The 24,726-nt window shown below is 46.8% G+C and overlaps 1 long non-coding RNA gene across 1 annotated transcript in view; it reads right to left on the reverse strand.

Moving 5' to 3' along the window:
• LOC311235851 overlaps nucleotides 1-24,303 on the reverse strand; it is a 254,714-nt gene extending 230,411 nt beyond the window's left edge. Inside the window, exon 1 of the long non-coding RNA XR_014620172.1 lies at nucleotides 24,037-24,303. This is a non-coding gene — a long non-coding RNA (uncharacterized lncRNA). The remainder of the gene's footprint in view (nucleotides 1-24,036) is intronic.
• Between the last annotated feature and the right edge of the window lie 423 nt (nucleotides 24,304-24,726).

Here is a 24,726-nt window from a genome sequence, read left to right on the forward strand (position 1 = left end):
ACAACATCAGCAATCTTTTTGTGTGACTAAACTCTCCGCTCTTGGTGGTAAATTGTGTTGATGTTGGTTTTGTTTCATCAACAAATGAGGCAGAATACACAGTGAATGTATCCTTTTTTGTTTATTACACTTTTATTGCACTTTGTTTCTTGCTGCAAATAAATGCTATGTTGCTAATGGTTCACGCGAGGTAATTTAAAGATGGCGGGTTTCTGTTTTGAGCAGGACGTGTAGTGACGCGTTCAACCCTTCTGATTGGTTGAAATGGCCTTCATGTTTGAACTACATCGCCACCTATTGCTTTGGCATTGTACTACATGTATATTACATCAGTTTAAACCACTGTGTGTGTACGGAGGTTTATTTTTTTTTAATAATTATAAAACCTCTGTGTCAAAAATACCCGTGATCGTGTGGACTGGGCCTAAGAGAGACAGTATGTTTAAGAGAGAGGGATACAACATGTAAAAGAGATACAGAGAGAAAGAAAGAAAGAAAGAAAGAAAGAAAGAAAGAAAGAAAGAAAGAAAGAAAGAAAGAAAGAAAGAAAGAAAGAAAGAAAGAAAGAAAAGAAAGAAAGAAAGAAAGAAGAAAGAAAGAAAGAAAGAAAGAAAGAAAGAAAGAAAGAAAGAAAGAAAGAAAGAAAGAAAGAAAGAAAGAAAGAAAGAAAGAAAGAAAGAAAGAAAGAAAGAAAGAAAGAAAGAAAGAAAGAAAGAAAGAAAGAAAGAAAGAAAGAAAGAAAGAAAGAAAGAAAGAGAAGCCTGCTTTTGGAAAAACGCAAACGTGGTGGCTGTTGGGTGGGAGCTGTGAGAGAGATTGGCTGGTGTGAGATGCGTTTGTCAGTGTGTTTGTCAGTGTTTGTCAGTGTGTGTGTGTGTGTGTGTGTGTGTGTGTGTGTGTGTGTGTGTGTGTGTGTGTGTGTGTGTGTGTGTGTGTGTGTGTGTGAGCGCGCTGCTTGTTATCTCGAGGACAGCAGGACCCCCTGCGACGGCCATTGCAGCTCACACTGATAATTTCTGTCATGTTCAACAGGACAGCATGCTTATCAGCAGTGGGGCTTCGCTGCCCTCGGAGCATGACACAAAGTTCAGCTCCCACCACGATGAACCGAGCCCTCTTTCTATCTCTCTCTTTCTATCTCTCTCTCCCTCTCCCCCTCTCTCCCCTCCCCTCTCTCTCTCTCTCTCTCTCTCTCTCTCTCTCTCTCTCTCTCTCTCTCTTTCTCTCTCTCTCAGAAAAGTTCAGATACCTTAAGGAGGCTAAGGAGGAGGTTGGGTATGGAGTAGAGACGGAGGCATGGATCTTTGTAGCCAAGTAATACAATGGCAAGGGGGGGGGGCATGAAATTGCTTTTATTGAGGTGAGGACTGAGAAGAAAGACAGACATTTGAGGCATATTATTGAGCTCAGCTGATCCGGCCTCCTCTTTTGAGGAAAGCAGTTAGTTTCCCTCATTAGATTCCATTTCATTAGATTGACCGTGGAGGAGAGATCGCCCTTCCTCCGCGTTTGTTATGGCAATCTGACAAACGTCCTAGAGTCACAGGTGGGGGTTGATTACAGGAGACCCCCAATCAGCCTGACAGGTAGCTACGTCCCGACAGGGAACCCACACTTGAAACATGAAAGTACAATATTTACAGAGACTTATGATGTACTTAAACACAAATGATTATGATTCATAGTAAAAACAAGCAAGTGGAATTCATCCCGCTGGGAATGAGGGTACTGTGGAAATCCATCCAATAAGTCTCACTTTGGAGAAGCATTCTGTCTCTGTTAACTCCCCCATGTGGTCGTGTTCACCGTCTCAATCAGGGTGCGATTTCATTTGCCAGGGGGATGATGGGGACTTCCCTACCTCTGCTTTTGACGTCCCTGTACCATGTACCATCCTCTAGTCATAAATTTGTATCACCAGGGGGATATGATTCATCCCCCCCTTCTGGTAGTCTGTAATAGACTATCATTCATTCTCACACTGAATTAAATACATGGATTTCTCAAAATCATCAGCAGCAAACACACGCCAGCGTCTCCCTGCTTGTTGCTAGTGCCTCCTCTCTTCAAGAAGCTACTGTGAGCTGTGTGTTTGGCCGCAGAGTAGCTACAGCCCAGCACTGACGAAGCGCTCTGATGTGAATGGAACGTGTGAATGGAAAAGAGAATTTGATGCAGCATGGATCTCGTGAAGTCAAAGCGCATTTCTCTGACATGCCAAGAGTTTTATAAACATCCTCTTCGTTAGAACTCAGAAGGCTTATAAATTCCTCAAAAGGTCTATATGGCGCACTGCCCTCTCCATGGTGCTCAGTAACAACGATGAAGACATCATTTCTATCAGCCTACAATTTATGTTCTTCAGTGTTTCTTCTGATTTGGCCTACTTAGCCTAATGTGCTTTTAAGAAATGTGTTAATTCATCTAAATGCCTATAATTAGATCAAATGCTTCATACATTATTAGGGATGGGAATTGATAGGATTTTATCGATACGATTCCATTATCGATTCTGCTTATCGATTCGATTCTTTATCGATTCCCTTATCGATACCTGATCAATTTATAATTTAAATAAATAAATTGGAAATGCAACAGAACTACATTTAGTCATTTAGCTGACGCTTTTATCCAAAGCGACTTACAAGTTCTGTACGACAAGCCATCAGGAAGGGCACAACTCTATCAGCTGAGCAACAATGTTCATCAAAGTGTTGAGTGCTACAGTGTAGGTTAGTTTATTAGGACAAGTGCATGACAGTACGGTTAGTTAGGGTTAGATATATTTTTTTTTATTCAGATAATGGTTGAAGAAGTGCGTCTTTAGTCGACGGCGAAAGATTGGACGTGATTCGGCTGTCCTAACTGGGGTGGGTAGTTCATTCCACCATTGTGGGGCAAGGACTGAGAATAGGCGACTTCTCTTTGATGACCCTCCCGGAGCTCGGATAGGAGTAGGTCTGAGGCGGCCAGAAGATGCAGAGCGTCGGGGTCTAAGCTGGTTAGAATAACAACATGCAACTTGACATTTCTGATTGTCATTTATTGTTGAGCCCCCATGTCAGAAAAATACAAAAACTGTAAAAAATAAAACATTAACTATAGCCTACACTTAAATAAAATAATGTATTTGAGATTCTCTTAAAATGTATTTATTTTTTTATTCTTAAACTAATTTAATCTATTGAATAACAGGTTGTTATTCCTCTGACTTCTGTCTCTCACTCACTCACACTATCTCTCACACACACACACACACACACACACACACACACACACACACACACACACACACACACACACACACACACACACACACACACACACACACACACACACAGAGAGAGCTCCCTCCCCGGGCCCCTGTCCTTTATGTATTGGCTTGTGTTGCTACACGGACACATTTGTATGTTGCACCACTGTACTTCCTGGTTTACAGACATGTAAACAAGCACTCACGTCTCTCATTATATGTGAACTAAAGAGTACAAGGTTTACACAACAGCCCCCACCTGCTGTTTTATTGTATTTGTACCTGTACTCTCCGCTGTCAGCTGTTTATCTCTCTTTGTGAGCTTGATTAAATAGCGTTAGCTCACGTTAGCTCACGTTAGCTCCGCGGCTAATTTTAGCTCACCCTGATCTAAATCAATGACTAGGCTCTAAAGCATTCAAGTAGTTTTCACTGCACATAGAAGTAGCCAAACAGCGGGAGCATTTCGGGAGCATATTACCAAAACCCAGGCAATTTCGAGCCCTTAAGGAATCAAATAGAGTCTGCCATGGCCATGCTAACGTAACGTTATTGCGCAACTGTAGGCAGCGATAAGGGAATCGAAAGTCACAGGAGCCACACGGTTCCAGGCATCGGCCAATTAGGAACCGGTTCCCAATGGGAACCGGTTTTCGATTCCCATCCCTATACATTATGCAAACCTTTATTCAATATTACTTCACTGTCCCACTGGCATGCTGTCCTGCATTTGGCTACAAGATGAAAAGGGAGAATTATATTTTGGGAAGCATCCGTTTTGAAAGTAAAACATAGCCTGTTGAGAATACATTCATTTAATATCTTTGTAAGTGCTTGAGGGCAGATACCTTGATTTAGAGAAATTACTAACAAACTAAACATAAAACGACTTTCTGTTACATTGCAGATGTGTGAGTATATGGATATAACTGCATATATATATAAAGGCTGTCAAAGTTAACGCGGTATTAACGCTTAACGCCCGATTCTATTAACGCCACTATTCTTTTTACCTCACGATTAATAACTTTTTAGAACAAAATAAGTGTGTGTGTGTGTGTGTGTGTGTGTGTGTGTGTGTGTGTGTGTGTGTGTGTGTGTGTGTGTGTGTGTGTGTGTGTGTGTGTGTGTGTGTGTGTGTGTGTGTGTGTGTGTGTGTGTGTGTGTGTGTGAGAGAGAGAGAGGGGGGGCGGGGGTGTGAGTCCTCAGCCCTTGTGTGGGTGAATGTAACAAGTTCCTAACGTTTTCTTTCCCCTATTATTTCATGCACACTTTATTCATTGTTTTAAATCATTAGTTATTTTGTGCATCAGTCTGTTTTGAATTTGATGCAAATTTGCAATGCATGAGGGTCATCCTTTTGTGTTCAATGGCTGCATAAAGCAAGCATTTTTTGACTCATGTTGATAAGAGTATTAAAACTTGGAACTTGAAAAAGAGCCGTTTAAGGTAGATACAAAAATTATTTAAAAAATGCGATTAACTATGGACAATCATGCGATTAATCAGATTAAATATTTTAATCGATTGACAGCACTAATATATATATATTATAATATATTTTTTTTAATACATAAAATAATGAGAGCCACAAATGATTTACTGTATGTTCAGTCACAGATCCTTGTTTTTAGATACGAAGCAGCAACGCCACTCATTCAGTATTCATCCACTCACTCACTGACTCACGGTTAGCCACTCTGCCCCTATTGGCTCCCAGTGGCATCACACTGTGTTGAGTCAAAGAGTCCTGGAAGGCATGGTGAACGCTTTGCATCTATGACATGTTGTGTCTTTGTTAACTCACCTTTTTGTCTCCCCCCAAAATAACACAAATGACATGGGCCTTTTTAACAGATAAAACAGCATAGTTTGTGTTACTGCACCTAACCTTTATATGCCAACACCAGACTGAAGTATCTTCTTCATGATTTATTACATAGAGAATCCAGCAGCCAGCCTTTGAGCATGTTGTGTCTTAAGTTATTGGATTGACCGTGCCAACAATCCTGCCTTGAATACATGAGGACTCTGTTGATATTGACCAGGAGCCACGATTAGGATCGCAAACCCTCCATCTGATAGCCTGAACTTTGACCCCCTGTAATTGCTTTAGGAGAGAGCACCGCATCTCATACAGGCTAATCTCCTTTCATTGCCTTCCCTATCGCACTCGACAACACTTGAGCGTCACTTCAGACCAAATCACAGGTGTATCCGAGGCCATTTCAGCTTTTCCTTTAGTTTTTATAAAGTCATTCTCACTGATAAGACTGGTATACTAGTATAGTAAATAAGTGATAGTTTCTCTGTATTATGCCATCTGTCTATTTTATAGACTTTGACTATTGGTGTACAGTAGGTAGGATGGTGAAAGAGGCAGACATCACATTTATACACACAAAGCTTAAAGGGGTATTTGACCAAAAAACAATGGTGATTTTGTTATGGTTTGTAACCGACCCCAATCGCACAACACAAGACAGGTATGATGGTTTGCCAAGAAACAGATATTTATTGAACAACAGGGAAATACAGGGAAAAGGGCACTGTCCCTTTAAGGGAGAATCACAAATACAGGAATATAATATGAGGGGAAGGAAGGTGCCTTTAAGAGGCGGGCAGGAAAGTAAGGGAACGCCTAAGGGAAGGTTAAGGGAACGCCTAAGGGACAGAGGAACTAGAGACTAGGTAAACCAGGGAACAAGGAGGACTAGGGAGAGAGGACTAGGGACTAGGAGAGCTAGGGAACAGGAGAAACGGGGACTAGGGGAACTAGGGACAAGGAACTAGGTGGAACTAGTAGGGGAGAACTTGGGACCAGGAACTAGGTGGAACTAGAAAGGGGAGAACTAGGGAACAGGAACTAGGTGGAACTAGAAGGGGAGAACTTGGGAACAGAGGGGACTGAGGCCCGCGGAGGCGGGCTGGGAAACAGGGAGGAACTGGGAGGACTGGTGGAAATCATCTGGGCCGCTCTGCAGGACAGAGGAGATAGTTAATGCACAAAGGGGGAAAAAACAGAGCAGGTGCAGAACAGTCCAAATAACAAAGTGAACAAAGTAATAATATCTTCGTGTGAAAAACACACAGGGGGAGATGTAAAGTCCAAAAATACTATTCTAAGTGAGAACCAAAAACAGAGGCATTACGCTGGGAGATGAAATGTCCAAACTAACTAACAGAGGCAATACGCTGGGAGATGAAATGTCCAAACTAACTAACAGAGGCAATACGCTGGGAGAGTGACATCACAATCTAAAACTCAACCAGGCGTATGCGTAATGGTACAGGAACAGCAGCGGGAAACGGGGGCAAGGGCACTACGCTGAGTGAGTGACATCACAATCAAAACTCACCCAGCGTATGCGTAAAGGTACAGGGGCAGCAACGGGAACGGGGGCAAGGGCACTACGCTGAGTGAGTGACATCACAATCAAAACTCACCCAGCGTATGCGTAAAGGTACAGGGGCAGCAACGGGAACGGGGGCAACGCCACCGGGTGGCTGGCTGTCCGAGCCGAGGAACAGAGCGCTGGAACAGCGGCGGTGACGAGGGCATCGTCCACCGGGTAGCCGCTGTCGGAGCCGAGGATCAGAGTGCTGGAACAGTGGCGGTGACGAGGGCATCGTCCACCGGGTAGCCGCTGTCGGAGCCGAGGAACAGAGTGCGCGCCACACCCTGGTGTGCGCGTCGGAACAGGGAGCTGGAAACAGTGGCGGTGGCGAGGATGTCGTCCACCGGGTAGCCACTGTCGGAGCGAGGAACAGAGTGCGCGCCACACCTTGGTGTGCGCGTCGGGACAGTGGCGGTGGCGAGAGCGTCGTCCACCGGGTAGCCGCTGTCGGAGCCGAGGAACAGAGTGCGCGCCACACCTTGGTGTGCGCGTCGGGACAGTGGCGGTGGCGAGAGCGTCGTCCACCGGGTAGCCGCTGTCGGAACCGAGAGACGCCTCGGGGTGCGTCTGCGAGGAGGAGTGTGCCAAGCTCGAAGGTCTGGAAGATGCGCGTCAGTGCGCTGGTACGGAGGAGCGTGCCAAGCTCGAAGGTCTGGAAGATGCGCATCTGTGCGCTGGAACGGAGGAGCGTGCCAAGCTCGAGGGTCCGGGAGATGCGCGTCAGTGCGCTGGAACGGAGGAGCGTGCCAAGCTCGAGGGTCCGGGAGATGCGCGTCAGTGCGCTGGAACGGAGGAGCGTGCCAAGCTCGAGGGTCCGGGAGATGCGCGTCAGTGCGCTGGAACGGAGGAGCGTGCCAAGCTCGAGGGTCCGGGAGATGCGCGTCAGTGCGCTGGAACGGAGGAGCGTGCCAAGCTCGAGGGTCCGGGAGATGCGCGTTGCGCGCTGGTCTGGAGGAGCGTGCCAAGCTCGAGCGTCCTTGGAAGATGCGCGTTGCGCGCTGAGGACTGGAGAGCGTCTGCGCTGGTCTGGATGTGCGTCAGGACGAACAGCTGCGCGGGGGTCTGCAGTGGAACGCTGGGGTGCCTCCCGTGGAAGTACAGGGAGCGCAGACCAGTCTTCCCCACAGGCAACGGCGACAGCTGGCGAAGGCTGGAGCAAACATCTTGACGCCGGAGAATGGAACAGCATAGGCAGACAGAGGATCTCCCGAAAGAGTCTAGATGTTTAGAGAATATGACTCGGCAAGTATACAACACGACCCCACCCAAAACGAGGGGAAGCGCCCTGGTATTTAAAGCCCACAGGGGGACTAATTAGCCTGCCACCACAGGTGCGAGAGATAATAGAATATCGAACAGGTGTGGCCACTAAGGGTAAGGAAACGAGAGGGTGGGGGCTAGAGAGAGTGAGTGAGAAGGGAAATAAACAGTATAGGCTTAAAGAAACAGAGACAAGGTAGTGAGCAGCGGGCAAAACCTCACAGTATCCCCCCCTCCAACGGGAGCCACCCGGCGACCCAAAACAAATACAGACAGAGTGGCAGGGGGCAAAACAAGAGGTACTGGCCAAGCCAGCAGGGGAAGCCACCACAAGAGTGGGGCTAGCAAAAGAAACAGGGTCGCCGAGGGGTAACTAGGGTAGCAGAGGGGCAACTGGGGGAACTGGTCTAGAGGAACTGGGTCTAGAGAACTAGTCTAGAGGAACTGGTCTAGAGAACTGGTCTAGAGAACTGGTCTAGAGAACTGGGCTAGAGAACTGGTCTAGAGAACTGGTTTAGAGAACTGGTTTAGAGAACTGGTCTAGAGAACTGGTCTAGAGGAACTGGTCTAGAGGAACTGGGTCTAGAGAACTGGTCTAGAGCAACTGGTCTAGAGGAACTGAGGGGCAAGCAGGGTAGCAAAGGGGTAACCATGGTAGCACCGGGAAAGGGCTAGCAGAGGGAAGGTTAGCTGCCAGGGCACTGATAGCTACAGGGCCTATGCTAGCTGTACTGCTACATCAACATAGAGGCTGCGCAAGCTGCCGGAGCCAGGCTAGCAGAGGGAAAGGGTAGCTGCCAGGGCACTGATAGCTACAGGGCCTCTGCTAGCTGTACTGCTACATCAACATAGAGGCTGCGCTAGCTGCCGAGCTAGGCTAGCAGAGGGAAAGGGTAGCTGCCAAGGCACTGATAGCTACAGGGCCTATGCTAGCTGTACTGCTACATCTACATAGAGGCTGCGCTAGCTGCCGGAGCTAGGCTGGCAGACAGGGCTGGACCAGCATGAGAGAACAAGCTAGCTGGAAGGACAGTCCTAGCTGTGGGAATACTACACAAAAAAGTGGAGGCTATGCAGAGGGACCGGGTTAGCTGCTTGGGCCTGGCTAGCTACAGGGCCTATGCCAGCAGCAAGGGCTGCATAAACATAGAGGCTGTGCTAACAGCCGGGGCCAAGCTAGCAGACCGGGGCCATGCAGAGGGAAACTGGGTTAGCCGCCAGGGCATGGCTAGCTACAGGGCCTATGCCAGCAGCAAGGGCTGCATAAACATAGAGGCTGTGCTAGCAGCCGGGGCTAAGCTAGCAGACAGGGGCTCTGCTGAGGGACTGGGTTAGCTGCCAGGGCATGGCTAGCTACAGGGGGGTCAAACAGGGCAAAACGGGAAGCAAACAGGGGAGCTAACCGGGGAGACTAACAAGCTAAACAGGGGAGTAACAGGCTAACAAGGGAGCTAAACAGGACTAACAGGGAAGCTAAACTGGGCAAACAGGGAAGCTAACAGGGCTAACAGGGGAGCTAGAGGGAACAAGAAAAAAAAAGGCAAACTCAACATACACAGTCTGTGCTGGCTGGGGTCGTAGACTTGGTGGGGTCGTACTGTTATGGTTTGTAACCGACCCCAATCGCACAACACAAGACAGGTATGATGGTTTGCCAAGAAACAGATATTTATTGAACAACAGGGAAATACAGGGAAAAGGGCACTGTCCCTTTAAGGGAGAATCACAAATACAGGAATATAATATGAGGGGAAGGAAGGTGCCTTTAAGAGGCGGGCAGGAAAGTAAGGGAACGCCTAAGGGAAGGTTAAGGGAACGCCTAAGGGACAGAGGAACTAGAGACTAGGTAAACCAGGGAACAAGGAGGACTAGGGAGAGAGGACTAGGGACTAGGAGAGCTAGGGAACAGGAGAAACGGGGACTAGGGGAACTAGGGACAAGGAACTAGGTGGAACTAGTAGGGGAGAACTTGGGACCAGGAACTAGGTGGAACTAGAAAGGGGAGAACTAGGGAACAGGAACTAGGTGGAACTAGAAGGGGAGAACTTGGGAACAGAGGGGACTGAGGCCCGCGGAGGCGGGCTGGGAAACAGGGAGGAACTGGGAGGACTGGTGGAAATCATCTGGGCCGCTCTGCAGGACAGAGGAGATAGTTAATGCACAAAGGGGGAAAAAACAGAGCAGGTGCAGAACAGTCCAAATAACAAAGTGAACAAAGTAATAATATCTTCGTGTGAAAAACACACAGGGGGAGATGTAAAGTCCAAAAATACTATTCTAAGTGAGAACCAAAAACAGAGGCATTACGCTGGGAGATGAAATGTCCAAACTAACTAACAGAGGCAATACGCTGGGAGATGAAATGTCCAAACTAACTAACAGAGGCAATACGCTGGGAGAGTGACATCACAATCTAAAACTCAACCAGGCGTATGCGTAATGGTACAGGAACAGCAGCGGGAAACGGGGGCAAGGGCACTACGCTGAGTGAGTGACATCACAATCAAAACTCACCCAGCGTATGCGTAAAGGTACAGGGGCAGCAACGGGAACGGGGGCAAGGGCACTACGCTGAGTGAGTGACATCACAATCAAAACTCACCCAGCGTATGCGTAAAGGTACAGGGGCAGCAACGGGAACGGGGGCAACGCCACCGGGTGGCTGGCTGTCCGAGCCGAGGAACAGAGCGCTGGAACAGCGGCGGTGACGAGGGCATCGTCCACCGGGTAGCCGCTGTCGGAGCCGAGGATCAGAGTGCTGGAACAGTGGCGGTGACGAGGGCATCGTCCACCGGGTAGCCGCTGTCGGAGCCGAGGAACAGAGTGCGCGCCACACCCTGGTGTGCGCGTCGGAACAGGGAGCTGGAAACAGTGGCGGTGGCGAGGATGTCGTCCACCGGGTAGCCACTGTCGGAGCGAGGAACAGAGTGCGCGCCACACCTTGGTGTGCGCGTCGGGACAGTGGCGGTGGCGAGAGCGTCGTCCACCGGGTAGCCGCTGTCGGAGCCGAGGAACAGAGTGCGCGCCACACCTTGGTGTGCGCGTCGGGACAGTGGCGGTGGCGAGAGCGTCGTCCACCGGGTAGCCGCTGTCGGAACCGAGAGACGCCTCGGGGTGCGTCTGCGAGGAGGAGTGTGCCAAGCTCGAAGGTCTGGAAGATGCGCGTCAGTGCGCTGGTACGGAGGAGCGTGCCAAGCTCGAAGGTCTGGAAGATGCGCATCTGTGCGCTGGAACGGAGGAGCGTGCCAAGCTCGAGGGTCCGGGAGATGCGCGTCAGTGCGCTGGAACGGAGGAGCGTGCCAAGCTCGAGGGTCCGGGAGATGCGCGTCAGTGCGCTGGAACGGAGGAGCGTGCCAAGCTCGAGGGTCCGGGAGATGCGCGTCAGTGCGCTGGAACGGAGGAGCGTGCCAAGCTCGAGGGTCCGGGAGATGCGCGTCAGTGCGCTGGAACGGAGGAGCGTGCCAAGCTCGAGGGTCCGGGAGATGCGCGTTGCGCGCTGGTCTGGAGGAGCGTGCCAAGCTCGAGCGTCCTTGGAAGATGCGCGTTGCGCGCTGAGGACTGGAGAGCGTCTGCGCTGGTCTGGATGTGCGTCAGGACGAACAGCTGCGCGGGGGTCTGCAGTGGAACGCTGGGGTGCCTCCCGTGGAAGTACAGGGAGCGCAGACCAGTCTTCCCCACAGGCAACGGCGACAGCTGGCGAAGGCTGGAGCAAACATCTTGACGCCGGAGAATGGAACAGCATAGGCAGACAGAGGATCTCCCGAAAGAGTCTAGATGTTTAGAGAATATGACTCGGCAAGTATACAACACGACCCCACCCAAAACGAGGGGAAGCGCCCTGGTATTTAAAGCCCACAGGGGGACTAATTAGCCTGCCACCACAGGTGCGAGAGATAATAGAATATCGAACAGGTGTGGCCACTAAGGGTAAGGAAACGAGAGGGTGGGGGCTAGAGAGAGTGAGTGAGAAGGGAAATAAACAGTATAGGCTTAAAGAAACAGAGACAAGGTAGTGAGCAGCGGGCAAAACCTCACAGATTTATGTTTTTATATATATATATATATATATTAGGGATGCACCGATATGAAAATTGGCCGCCGATACCGATTGTTCAACTAACACTATCGGCCGATACCGATACCGATACCGATATTTGTATATTTGTATATAAGTATTTGTAATTTTTTTTTCTTTTTTCTTTTTTTTTTTTTAATGAAACTACTGTATATTTGTATGTGTATGTTTGTATTTGTAGGCCTCTTTACTTACTTAAAAAAAAGGAAAACATCAAGAAATATGTTTATGGTATCACTATCTCTCTCCCAGTATCGTCCTGCGGCCTGCAGAGGGATACTATTTTCTCAACCAGAGCTTTCAACCAATGCAACGGAACCATTCTTGCGGCCTGCAGCGGGATACTATTCTCTCAACCAGAGCTTTCAACCAATGCAATGGAACCATTTTGATTGACAGTCGATTCGGCCAATTACGCCACACCGCTAGCACCCACCTCCTGCTGTCCTTACCACCAATCGGCAAGCGTTTATAAATTTTTCTACTTTCGGGCATGCCGCCATTGTTCTGTTTGCGAGAGCAGAGCTACGTTAGCTGCCCGGCCCGCCGACCGGCGCTCCACAGCATGGAGCGCCGCTGCGCCGGACCAAATGAGACAATGATTTTACTGCAACAAATGTTATAATAAAACAAAGCCTTTCTATACATTTGTCTGGTTGAAAACTTTATTAACAGATTGCAGAATGTGTAGTTGGGTACGGAATGAGCAACGGAATGGAACCGAGCTATGAACGGACTAACGGAGTAATGCCTTGTTTACTGCTATCTTCGGGTAAATAATATGCTTGTTATTGAACGTGTAACACTAACTATATTACGTTAATGCCACAAAACGAATGTTTGTGTCATTTTAACAGCAGATACTTTCTTAAATGCCATCTTCCCGAGAGAGGGTGTTGACGGGGAGTTGTGTTATTAATAGCATTGAACAGCTAACCGAAAGCTAGCGTTAACTATTGTTAAAGGTTTAGCCATAACGTTACCTTGGCTAAAGTTGGGGCTATTCATAATGCAGCAATAATGGCTGCAGACCTGCAAGCAAAGTACAGCAAGTTGGCAAAGGAGTATTCCAACGCAAATCACATTTTCACCAGTAACGTTAGTCTTGCATCTCCCGGTAGCTAATGAACGGACTCGGAGTAATGCCTTGCTGCTATGGGTAATAATAATATGCTGATGTTATTGTCCGTGTAACACTAACTATATATAACGTTAATGCCACAAAACGAATGCCTTGTTAATCATAAATAGTAACTTTGATGCAGTAGCTTGTGTGTGGGGGACGGCGGGCGTTGTGCAGGTAGGTCGCGAGTGAACTTTTTTTTTTTTGCCTTTTGACGCTACACAAATTGATGGGTATTTATCGGCGACTGCTATCAGCACATTTGAGCTTATCGGCCGATAGGCCGATAGCAGTCAACAAGGCACTTATCGGCCGATACCGATACCCGACCGATATATCGGTGCACCCCTAATATATATATATATATATGATCTTACACACATCCCATAACCCTAAACAGTTTTGCACAGATTAATTTAGTTTGACAGTTATTGAGAGTTAATTAGTTTGAATATATCCTTTAGTGATGTCATCGGAAGAGATGATGTAGATGGGGGGAGGGGAAACCCTGTCATCTCTACTGCTATTTCTTTTTCTACATCATTTCATTGAGCTGCAATGAACACAATACAAATTCAGTGTCGCTGGAGCCTGAGGACATATTCAAACAAAATGACTCTCAATAACTGTCAAACTAAATGAATGGACTAAGGATTTGTAAAACTGTTTCGAGTTTTGCGATATATGTGAGATTATATGGAAAATAAATAGGTATTGTTTTTCAGTGACATGCCACTTTAAGTAATTTTTTTGTGTTTTGTTATTAGAGTTTTTTTTTGTATACAGTACATTTTCTATTTAACTGATGTTTCAAATAGCTTATATATAACCCATTTCCCCCTGGTTGTTGCGCTGCCCTACTGTCAGTCTGGGGAGGGTGTGTAGACTACCACATGGCACATGCTGCCCTACTGTCGGTCTGGGGAGGGTGTAGACTACCACATGCTGCCCTACTGTCGGTCTGGGGAGGGTGTGTAGACTACCACATTCTGCCCTACTGTCGGTCTGGGGAGGTGTAGACTACCACATGCTGCCCTACTGTCGGTCTGGGGAGGGTGTAGACTACCACATGCTGCCCTACTGTCGGTCTGGGGAGGGTGTAGACTACCACATGCTGCCCTACTGTCGGTCTGGGGAGGGTGTGTAGACTACCACATGCTGCCCTATTGTCGGTCTGGGGAGGGTATAGACTACCACATGCCTCCTTGGAGTCGCCAGCCGCTTCTTTTCACCTGACAGCTAGGAGTTTCACGCGCCGGGACCCCACCAGGTGAGGGGCGCAAACACGTGTGGGTTTCGTGCGAGAACAGCACGCGTGGCCGTCCACACCGAGTCCGACTTCAGAGCGGGTGAAAGCGCACGGAGGAAGGCACATTTACATTGGAACAGCTGTAAATGCCTAGTCTTTTTGCGAAGTCAGTCCCCATTTGAAGATTTTTTTAACATTTCCAGTTCCAGTGTTCTATTGTCCATTTTGCATGTATAACCAGTTATTATTATCTAATTAATTAGAATGTTAGAATACATTTTAGAATGATGAAATCAGTGTGACTGTACTCCTGAAAAAGTATAGTATGGTTTATTTGTATTGGGAAAGATACAGACACATTAGCTGGTTGAACAACATCTATATGTGTGGTAAATAATAATGCAGATATTGAGTGTATTTCTGTGAACGCACGCCCGCGGCCGGTGTGAACAGCGACACCCGTTAACATGGGAGCGAAAGTGAAGCGCTGATCGCCCGCACGCCTCACGCCAGCGTCCCGCGTTCGATGGGTTTTGGCTGTAATACCCAACCGGCTTCCCACCCGTGAACACTGCCAATTGTGTTCATAGGGACGTCTGCCTAAGCCGGAGGTACCGCTGCCGGGAATTGAACCCGGGTCCCTACGGTGGTAGGCGGGTGCTTAGACCTCTACACTACCCAGAAACCCAACTGTGTCGATTTCTCATCAAATCATAACTCAATCCACTGGAGAAGAAAAAAAAATCACACATTAATTAGATTCCAGGGAGCAGGTCGTTCCAATTCTATTCCGCTCCCCCGGGCCTATCAACAAATTGGATGCACAGGGGTCTGTGGTACGTAGGCATCTGTCCCTCCTAACAAAGCCACCCTTTGTCTGCCTCGTCGACTCACTTTTCATCAGCAAAACAGGACAATTTATCCCCTCAGCTGAAATCAATCAAATTATTATTTGATAAGAGGAAAAAAAGCCTTTGATAGGAGATGTCTTTGTTCAACTGGTCTGTCTGTCTGTCTGGCTGTCTGTCTGTCTGTGCAGCAGGGTCCCGTCTGGGCACTGCCCCGTGTAGGATGAGTAACTCCCTATTAGGGGTGCACCGATATATCGGTCGGGTATCGGTATCGGCCGATAAGTGCCTTGTTGACTGCCATCGGCCTATCGGCCGATAAGCTCAAATGTGCCGATGGCAGTAGCCGATAAATATCCATCAATTTGTGTCGCGTCAATCTGGTCTACACATTCAAACTTTGAAAAAGGTTTCAGTCAAGCGACCTGCACTACGCCGCCCCCACACACACGCTACTGCATCAAAGTTACTACTTATGATTAACAAAGGCATTCGTTTTGTGGCAGTAATAATAATAATAATAATAGATTGAATTTTAAGAGAGAAGCGCCTTTCTCAGACTCAAGGACACTGTACAAGGAAAGGATGGAAAAAAAATAAAAGTAAGTAATAAAATTGAAAAAATATATATAATAAAATACATAAAAGATCTGTGTATAGTAACAACAAGAAAAACAAATAAGATAAGAGATAAAAATAAATAAAAAAAGGAGGCAAGTTCTGTCCAATTGGATGAAGTGGTTAAAATTAACAAACAAACAAACAACAAAACAAAACAAAACAACGGAATCTGTGGCTTAAAAAGAGTCAGGGGTGGGCTACTTGGGAGCGGGGCCGTGTTGCGTGAAGGCAAGTGTGAACAGGTGGGTTTTTAGCTTGGTTTTGAAGAGGTTGATGGTGTCAGAGCCTCGGATGAGGGGGGAGAGGGAGTTCCACAGTCTGGGGGCTGCTGCAGCGAAAGCTCGGTCTCCCAGTGTGGAACGCCTGGTGCGGGGGATGGTGAGGAGGTCGGAGTTGGAGGATCGGAGGCCTCGTGCTGGAGTGTAGGGGTGGAGTAGGTTGGTCAGGTAGGAAGGGGCCAACCCGTGCAGGGATTTGTAGGTGAGGAGGAGGATCTTGTAGGGGATTCGATAGTTGATGGGGAGCCAGTGGAGTTTTTGCAGGGTGGGGGTGATGTGCTGCCAGGGTTTGGTGCGCGTGAGGACCCTCGCAGCAGAGTTTTGGACGTACTGTAAACGATCCAGAACCTTCTTGGAGGCACCAAGAAGGACTTCGTTACAGTAGTCGAGGCGGGAAGTGATGAAGGCGTGAATGAGTGTTTCCGCTGAGGTGTCGGAGAGTGAGGGGCGGAGGCGGGAGATGGTTCGGAGGTGGAAGAAGGCGGATCTGGTGACAGACTTGACGTGAGGGTGAAATGAGAGGGTGGAGTCCAGTATGACGCCCAGGTTCCTTACCTCTGTGGAGGGGCAGATGGAGTAGCCATCCACGGAGAGAACAAGGTGGTCGATCTTTTGGAGGAGGGCTGGGGAGGCTACAACTATGAGTTCGGTTTTCTTACTAATACTATTGAGTTGGAGGAAATTGGTGGTCATCCATATTTTTATGTCCTGGAGGCAGGCAGTGAGGGAGGGGGGAGGAAGGGGGGCCTAGGGTTTACCCCCCTAGAGCTGCCGCGATTACCGCATTACCGCGGTATCGCTGTTACATCACGGCCACCGCAGAGTAGGCTGAATACCGCGTCACTGCTGTTTTTTATAATAATAATAATAATAAATTACCCTCCTCTCGTTGGGCTTGCGGCTCTGCAGATATACCCTACTCATCTATCGAGGTTCCAAGCGACCCTATTGGGTACCAGAAAAGTCACGTGAAACGTTGCAGACCACTGATTGGTCAGAAGAGAGACGCGTCACACGTTGTAGCGTCATGCAGTGTGTTACCACCAATCGGCAAGCGCGTATTAGGTTTTTACTTCCTGAATGTCAGATCATCACAACACGGCTAATAACGTTAGCTTTAACTCTCCGCCGGAGTGGACTACATCGCTCCTAAGGAGTACTAAACGAGACATAATGATTTTACTGTCTGCAACGAATGTTATAATAAAAGCCCTTCGTTCTATACACTTGTCTGATTGAAAACTTTATTAACAGACCGCAGAATGGGACAACTCAGCACGCTCTGAGCAAAGAAAGGAACTGAGATATGAATAGAGTATTGCTTGCCTTGCTATTGTCTGGTAAATACGCTGATGTTATTGAATGTATAACTATATAATGTTAATGCCACAAAACGAATGCCTTTATTATAAAGTAGTAACTTTATAGTAATAATAATAAGAAAGGGTCGGGGGGGGGGGGGTTAGGGGTAACCGCGACACCGAGTGAACGGCGCACGACCAGAGGGGAAAAATTCGAATCCGTGTTTCACTTTCAATAACTAATGCGTGCTTGCCGAATCCCAAACAATATTCATGCTGCAAAGTCATCCTCTAAAAATAGACATTTAGACTAGAGGCAGGCTATATGCTATAAAGAGTAGACTACTACTAAAAAAAAAATGCATTCAAACTTTTGTTTTTAATTTTTTGTGTGCATGCGGTAATAACCGCGGCGGTAGGAAATATTTTGCAAATTTGGGCGGTAAGGAAATAATCAATACCGCGGCAGCTCTATGTGGCAGTAACGTTATATAGTTACACGTTCAATAACATCAGCGTATTTACCCGAACATAGCAAGCATTACTCATTCATATCTCAGTTGCTTCCTTTGCTCAGAGAGCCCGTACTGAATTGTACCCATTCTGCAATCTGTTAATAAAGTTTTCAATCAGACAAATGTATAGAAAAGCTTTTATTATAACATTCGTTGCAGTAAAATCATTATGCGTCGTTTAGTACTCCTGTGGAGCGCTGGTAGTCCACTCGTGGCTGGCGGGGAGCTAACGTTCTTAGCTTTGTTGTTAAGCTCTCGTCAAAATCAATGGCGGACATCCCGGAAGTAAAAAACGAAAAGGTTTGCAGATTGGTGGTAAGAACAGCAGAGGCGGGTGCAAGCGGTGTGACGTAATTGGCAGAATCGACTGTCAATCAAAATTGTTCTGTTGCATTGCTTTGGTTGAGAGATAGTGTTTAGAGCAGGGGTCTCAAACTCGCGGCCCGCGGGCCAATTGCGGCCCGCTGGATGATATTTTGCGGCCCCCTACTTGACATCAAAGTTTAGTGTTAGTGCAGCCCGCGTGCATCTGTTTGCAGAGTCGTTGCGCGAGAGTTGGAAGTTTTATTTATTTTATCACTTGTAGGCTACCATAGCGCAGGCTCATGACAGCAACGTTACGTTAGTGACTTGGTTGAAACGTGATTCCGGAGTGATACCAAGTAAAGTGGAAGGCAAATGCATCCTCGCTATCTCCTCTGCGAGCAGTGCTCTGCATGTCCGGCTGCACTGCCACACTGTCTGTGTCTGTGTACTCTGCTCTGGTCCAATCACATTCAGCGTCCCGTCAGTGTTTTCCCCCCTCACCCACAGTGAGTCTGCGAATCAGATGCAGAGTAGGGCGGGTCTTAAACAGTCCAAGTCAGAGCAGAGTTGACAGCGCATCTACAGTAGCCTCGCTCCCAGTTTTATCTCCATGAGATAAATGTAGCTAGTAGCCTAGTTTCGCCAGCAGGCAGCCAGCAGAAAATATGGCATGTTCAAAGATGGTCAGTAAAAGAAAAATCGACTGCAATTCAAAGGTGAATGGACTGAAAAATATGCGTTCATCCTGAGTCCCAGCACCAAACCAATGTGACTAATATGCCAAGAAACGGTAGCTCTTGTGAAGGGTGGCAATTTGAAACGCCACTACGAAACAAAACAGTTATTTTAATGCAACCTTTCCTCGAAATTCAGTACTAAGAACCACAAAAATAAATGGAATGAAATCATCATATCAAGCTGCAAGCAGAATTATTGTTAAATCTATGTCACAACGAGAAAAGGCAACAAAGTCCTCACTCAGTGGCATGGGTGTTGGCTAAACACAAGAAGCCATTCTCTCTCTCTGATGCATACATAATAAAATAATGTATGACTGAAGTGATGGAGATATATGTTTGAAGGCAAACAAAAGCAAATCCCCCTCAGATCACACAGCAACCAGAATAACTGAAATACTGGCTGGTGATTTGATTAAACGGCTTTGTGATAGAATTAAAAAAATGCACAGTGCATTTCCATAGCTGTGGATGAGTTTACTGACACCACTGAGAAGCCTATGTTCTGAAGAACCGTTCATGTTCTGAAGAACTGTTCATGTTCTGAAATGTTATTGCTAAAGATCGAGAAGATTGGATCAGTTGTACTTTTTTTTTGAATACTTGAAACCCTTTTTTTGTGGAATATTTGATGCGGCCCAGCCTCACCCAGACTCTACCTCCAGCAACCCCCAGGTAAATTGAGTTTGAGACCCCTGGTTTAGAGAGATGTTTCCTTTTTTAAGTAAGTAAAGAGGCCTATGTTCATATCGGTGAGCACAATTTGTAACACAAAAAGAGAGACGTGTAGCCTATTTATTTATTTAATATTTTATTTATTAATTTTATTATTATTATTTTATTTGTTGCCATGCCTAAAATAATAGTAAAGCATAGAGCTAAAACATTTTCATAAACAATAATAAAAAAAATGTTATATGGTTATAATAAAAGCTTTTCTATACATTTGTCTGATTGATTGAAAACTTTATTAACAGATTGTAGAATGGCTACAATACAGTACAGCTCAGTGGACTGGAGGATGAAGACCAGAAAAAGACTTTCGGCTTTTTTACATGAGGGTCCTCCATTTTCAATTCATCAAAACATTTAAAAACATACAAATATACAGTAATAAAAATAAAAAAATAAAAATAATAATTATAATTTTTTTTGTGCCACAAATATCGGTATCGGCCGATTGTGTTAGTTGAACAATCGGTATCGGTGGCAAATTTTCATATCGGTGCATCCCTACTCCCTATTGAGGTCAAGTGAAAGAATAGAACACAGTACCAACACGGTATGTATAGACCTGTCCTACATGTACATTGTGTAGTCTGGCCTGCGAGAGGAGGGAAAAGGGGAAGGAAGAAAGGAGAAGGAGACCCGCGCCGCCCCCCCCCGCCCCCCCCCCCCCCCCCCCCCCCCCCCCCCCCCCCCACTGGCCTGAGCCTCAGTCCGAGGCTGTTCAGGAATGGCTTTCGACATGTTGAACTACCCAGAATGCCCTCTCTCGCTCTCTCTCTGCTCTGACATCATTATACAGCGGGATTCAGGACCAGCACTGAATCAGCTGCCTCATCTAGGGTTATATAACTGAACTCTCTCTCTCTCCCCCTGTTTCTACTAGGCATTCAGCACCACTGCCCCACTGAGTGGAGAAGAGAGACATGGGGGCCGGGGGCAAGAGGAGGTGAGGTGGGTTGAAACGGTATGCTTAGAGAAATGTTTATAGTTGGACGTCAGATTTGTCCAAGGCTAATAATCAACCAAGGGAAAGAACATTATACAAGTGGCTAATGATTAATGCATAGGTGGATTTTCTGGATAGATGCCAATAGATTTGACTTTTAACTCGCCTTGTGTTTTGTAAGGGTGGGATAATGCCAGACGAGCTGTAGAAATAAGGAGCATTTATTCACATAGCCCATGCATTTTGCATTCAACATTAACACTTGTGACACTCGAAAATCTGAATAATGCCTGGAACTAGTTTGTTAATAATAATAACTCAGGAGACAGGGATTGATATCAGTCAATTAAGGGGAAGGGATGATTAGGTGGCCTTGATGTCAGAGACCTGATTGGGCCTAACAAAATTAATAGTTGGTTTCCGGTTGCCGACCGACCCTGCCGATTTAGGTGCGACCCAATATATTTTATGAGTTTTTAAAAAAAATTATAAAAAAATAATAACTAATAAAAAATAATAACTTTTTGAATAAAGTTTCATAGAAATCTTAGTCAAACATTTAGTATTATGGATATTAAACATGCTGGCAGAGTACATGCATCCATGTTGTTGTGAACATTTTAATTAAATAAAGAAATTCCCTATCCATAGTCGCTGTGGGAAAGAATAAAATAAAAGAATAAAATAAAATAAATTCCCTACCTACCCATGGCCAAACTGACAACCAACAGGAAACCAACAATATATTTTACTTTGCCTTGGGTATTTGGCCAGGAACATCGGGGAACCCCCTACTCTTTATGATATGCATCCTGGGTTCTTTAACAACCAAATTCAGTCAGGACATCGGTTTAGCGTCTCATCCGAAGGACGGCACTCGCAGCTGTACGGTGTCCCTATCACCGCAACAGGGGCATTGTTACTGACATGTCCAGAGGACAGAGTGCCCCCTGCTGGACAACAACACCATTTTCCGACAGCAGCCTTGACCAGGCTCGAACCGAACCGGTGATCTTCCGATCATGAGTCCGGAGCTCTACTCATGTAGCCACGCTGCCGGTTTGTTGTCATCAGCTAGAAAGCTAATGTTATGCTAGCAGGCATTACGGTCACTAACATTGCATAAGGTTTGCAACAGTATGTTTAACACAAAGCTAGCTATCCAACTATTTAGAACGGTGATCAGACAGCTTGGTTGGAATTACATAGTCAACTTTTAATGGACACCTACTGATCACAATCAAATGTTCACCCAGGCCATGGTATAAATCGTGTTCATGTAATTCTGTACCCCGTCACCCTGAAAAGTGAAAACGGCTATCAGCGTCAACTTGCACATCAGCTTGATACAAAAGGGCAAACTCCCTGCTGTCATTGTTGATCAGCACAAAAAAACATCCCGCTTTTTGGAATTAATGTCTTCAAAGATCAAGACCTTGGATTGGTCATGAGCACAGTGCATGCCATTCAGCTAATCTAATTATCATAGCGCTGTAATGTGGTTATGGGGGTTCTAATACTGCAGGAGCACAGCAAAAACGGGGAATGTCATCACAATATTCATGAGATAGTGATGTACCATAAACTGACATCGTTTTCTATGGGGACTTGCAGGCTGAGTCAATGACAACTTGTGAAGGGTACTTATATAATAAAGACAGCCATCAATATGTCAATGATTTAAATCACATTTCCATATTCCATGTGCCAGTTCGTGCTCTTATCCATTGTGTTGCTTTTATCCAAAGTGCCTAAGGCTTAGAGCACCACAAGTGCATGGGTGGCCACGTTGGGAATTGAACCCTTAACCTTGGTGACGTCAGTGTGCCATCATGCTCTATCTACTGGCTACACAGCAACAGCCTGTTGTAAGATGGACCATGTCGGAGGACAACTACTTAAATGTCATTGTCAAACCTTGAGTCAGAAGGTGCACTGGTGTATGTAATGTTATAGGGGATTACCTCAGATTGCAGAGGTAATGGTGGGTGAGCGGTAGCTTTATGTAAACATTAGGCTACATTGTGCACTTGAATGGCGATTGTAATTGAATTCATAATACCTATTGCCTACCAATAAAACTGATAAGAGGAAAACCAGGCAGTATTATAACCAAAGCATATTGTGGTTGTCTATAGTGGTAGATAAAGTTGTAATATAGGCTGCGTGAAGTTAGTAACTAATCTGACTGCAGATTACTAACAAAAAACGTACCTAATAAGGTCAGACAGTTTCTATTGTAATGTTAGTTTATTACTCTGTCTCTGTGTAACGGATGGTGACGCGAAGCGCAATCACGAAGGACTTCAGATGTTGTGAAGTGACTGGGGTGAGCAGGCATGCGTTTGTCATGGGACGGGGTTGCACTCCGTGCAGGGTCAGATAAGTACTCGCTATAAGTACCCACCTGGGCTACTTTGCATATCAATATAGCGCTGGTCGTCAGGTGTGTTAAATACGTTCTCAGATACATTCACACCTAACTTGTTGTGAATGACATGTGTTACATTCCATTCGTAGAGGCAATTAGGCACTGTCTGTAGTCTGTGCTCAAGCGAGGGGACATTTATGCGCATTCGCGGGAGCGCGCGTGCACGTGGCGCCATTAGGTGCGTGCAACCCCAGTTGATTTCAGGAACGCACGCCTGGGGGTGAGTAGCGGTGCTCTATGGGTTAAACTCACTCTCACCCTCAAAATACACATAGACACGTTACAAAGCAGTGAGTTCACCTCTTGCTTGGTATAGGGTCTGTGCTGTGTGGGGGACCACGTCCACGGGTTTAGAAACTCCCCCGGGGGCATCAAAGTGTAAGGTGACGATATGACAACGCGCGTGTGTGTGTGTGTATAGGTGTGTGTGTGTGTGCGCGCGTGTGTGTGCGTGTGTGTGTGCGTGCGCCTGTGTGTGCGTGCGTGTGTGTGTCGCGCCCCCTATGCTCGCACACTGGCGATCGTGCACGCGCGACCATGTGTGTGTGCATTTGTATTATTATACCGGGCGGAGAGTGCAGTAGGCATAAATCCAAGTTCAGGCCCGGCTTGGGCAAAAACGCCTCAAGTCAACATGTGTATCATTGCACAGTTGCATTCAGCTATATAGGCGTCCTTGTTATAATAAAACCACAGAGACGCGTCAAATAATCGTGGCGGATATATCTAAACAAAACAAGCACAATCACATTAATAATCTGCTGGCGCTATAAAGACCCAGCCTATGCTGTAGTCTCGGCCACACTGTAGCCCCGCTGCCATAACGTTAGCTGCTGATCTGTCAAACCATGCAGCAGCTAATGCACACAGCAGCTACCGCGGCTAGCTGGTCCCACTGCGCCCAGACGCACCATGCATACAGTGCTCTGAGAGCCGCGGCACACAATGTGTGACGATGAGACTTACCGTTATGATCTTCGGGTGTTTTAGACGCGAATTGGGGTGTGTTTCGAGGAGGAACGGCAGGATGAGAAAGTGAGCACGGCTCCCCCGTTCCAAGCACAAGTGTAGTAGTGGTGGTAGAGAGACTGCAAAGAGACAGCCGTGCTTTCCAGCTAATTCCTCCGCAAGGCGCGCGTTGCTGCGAGATTCTTCTCCCGCGGCTCCTCTCTGTCTCCTGTCATCAACACGGACACTAAGCGTTTGGAATTTAGGATGTTTTCCCCCCCACGAGTTGTGTCTGCAAAAACTATGCTGCGTGCAGTAGCGTTTTTTGGTGGGCTGCCACGACAGAGAGGGGAAAGGAATCAAGAGAAATACTACGATCGCTCCTCCCTCCGTTTATGTACAGTAAAGGAGCGCTCTGCTGGCTGACTCTATGCATAAAACAATTTATTAAACCTATCTACCGCTCTCTACAGGACCGACACTGTAAAACACAAACACATCTGCCGCCCTCCGAGACCACATTCAGACGGGAGTCGCTTTTTTGGGAATGAAATAATAGACCGATGTGAAATGTAAGAGAGAGCATCCTTTAGTCCAGGCTAGGGGCGGGGGTGGAGCATGTAGCCTTTAATGCCGTTTTTCTCCCCCAGTCGCCTCATCTGTGATGGTTTCATGAGTCGCATGCCCTGTCCGCGCCTCCTGCCCTTG

This window comes from Notolepis coatsorum (genome assembly GCF_963971535.1).
Source record: "Notolepis coatsorum genome assembly, chromosome: 10".
Lineage (NCBI taxonomy): Eukaryota > Metazoa > Chordata > Actinopteri > Aulopiformes > Paralepididae > Notolepis > Notolepis coatsorum.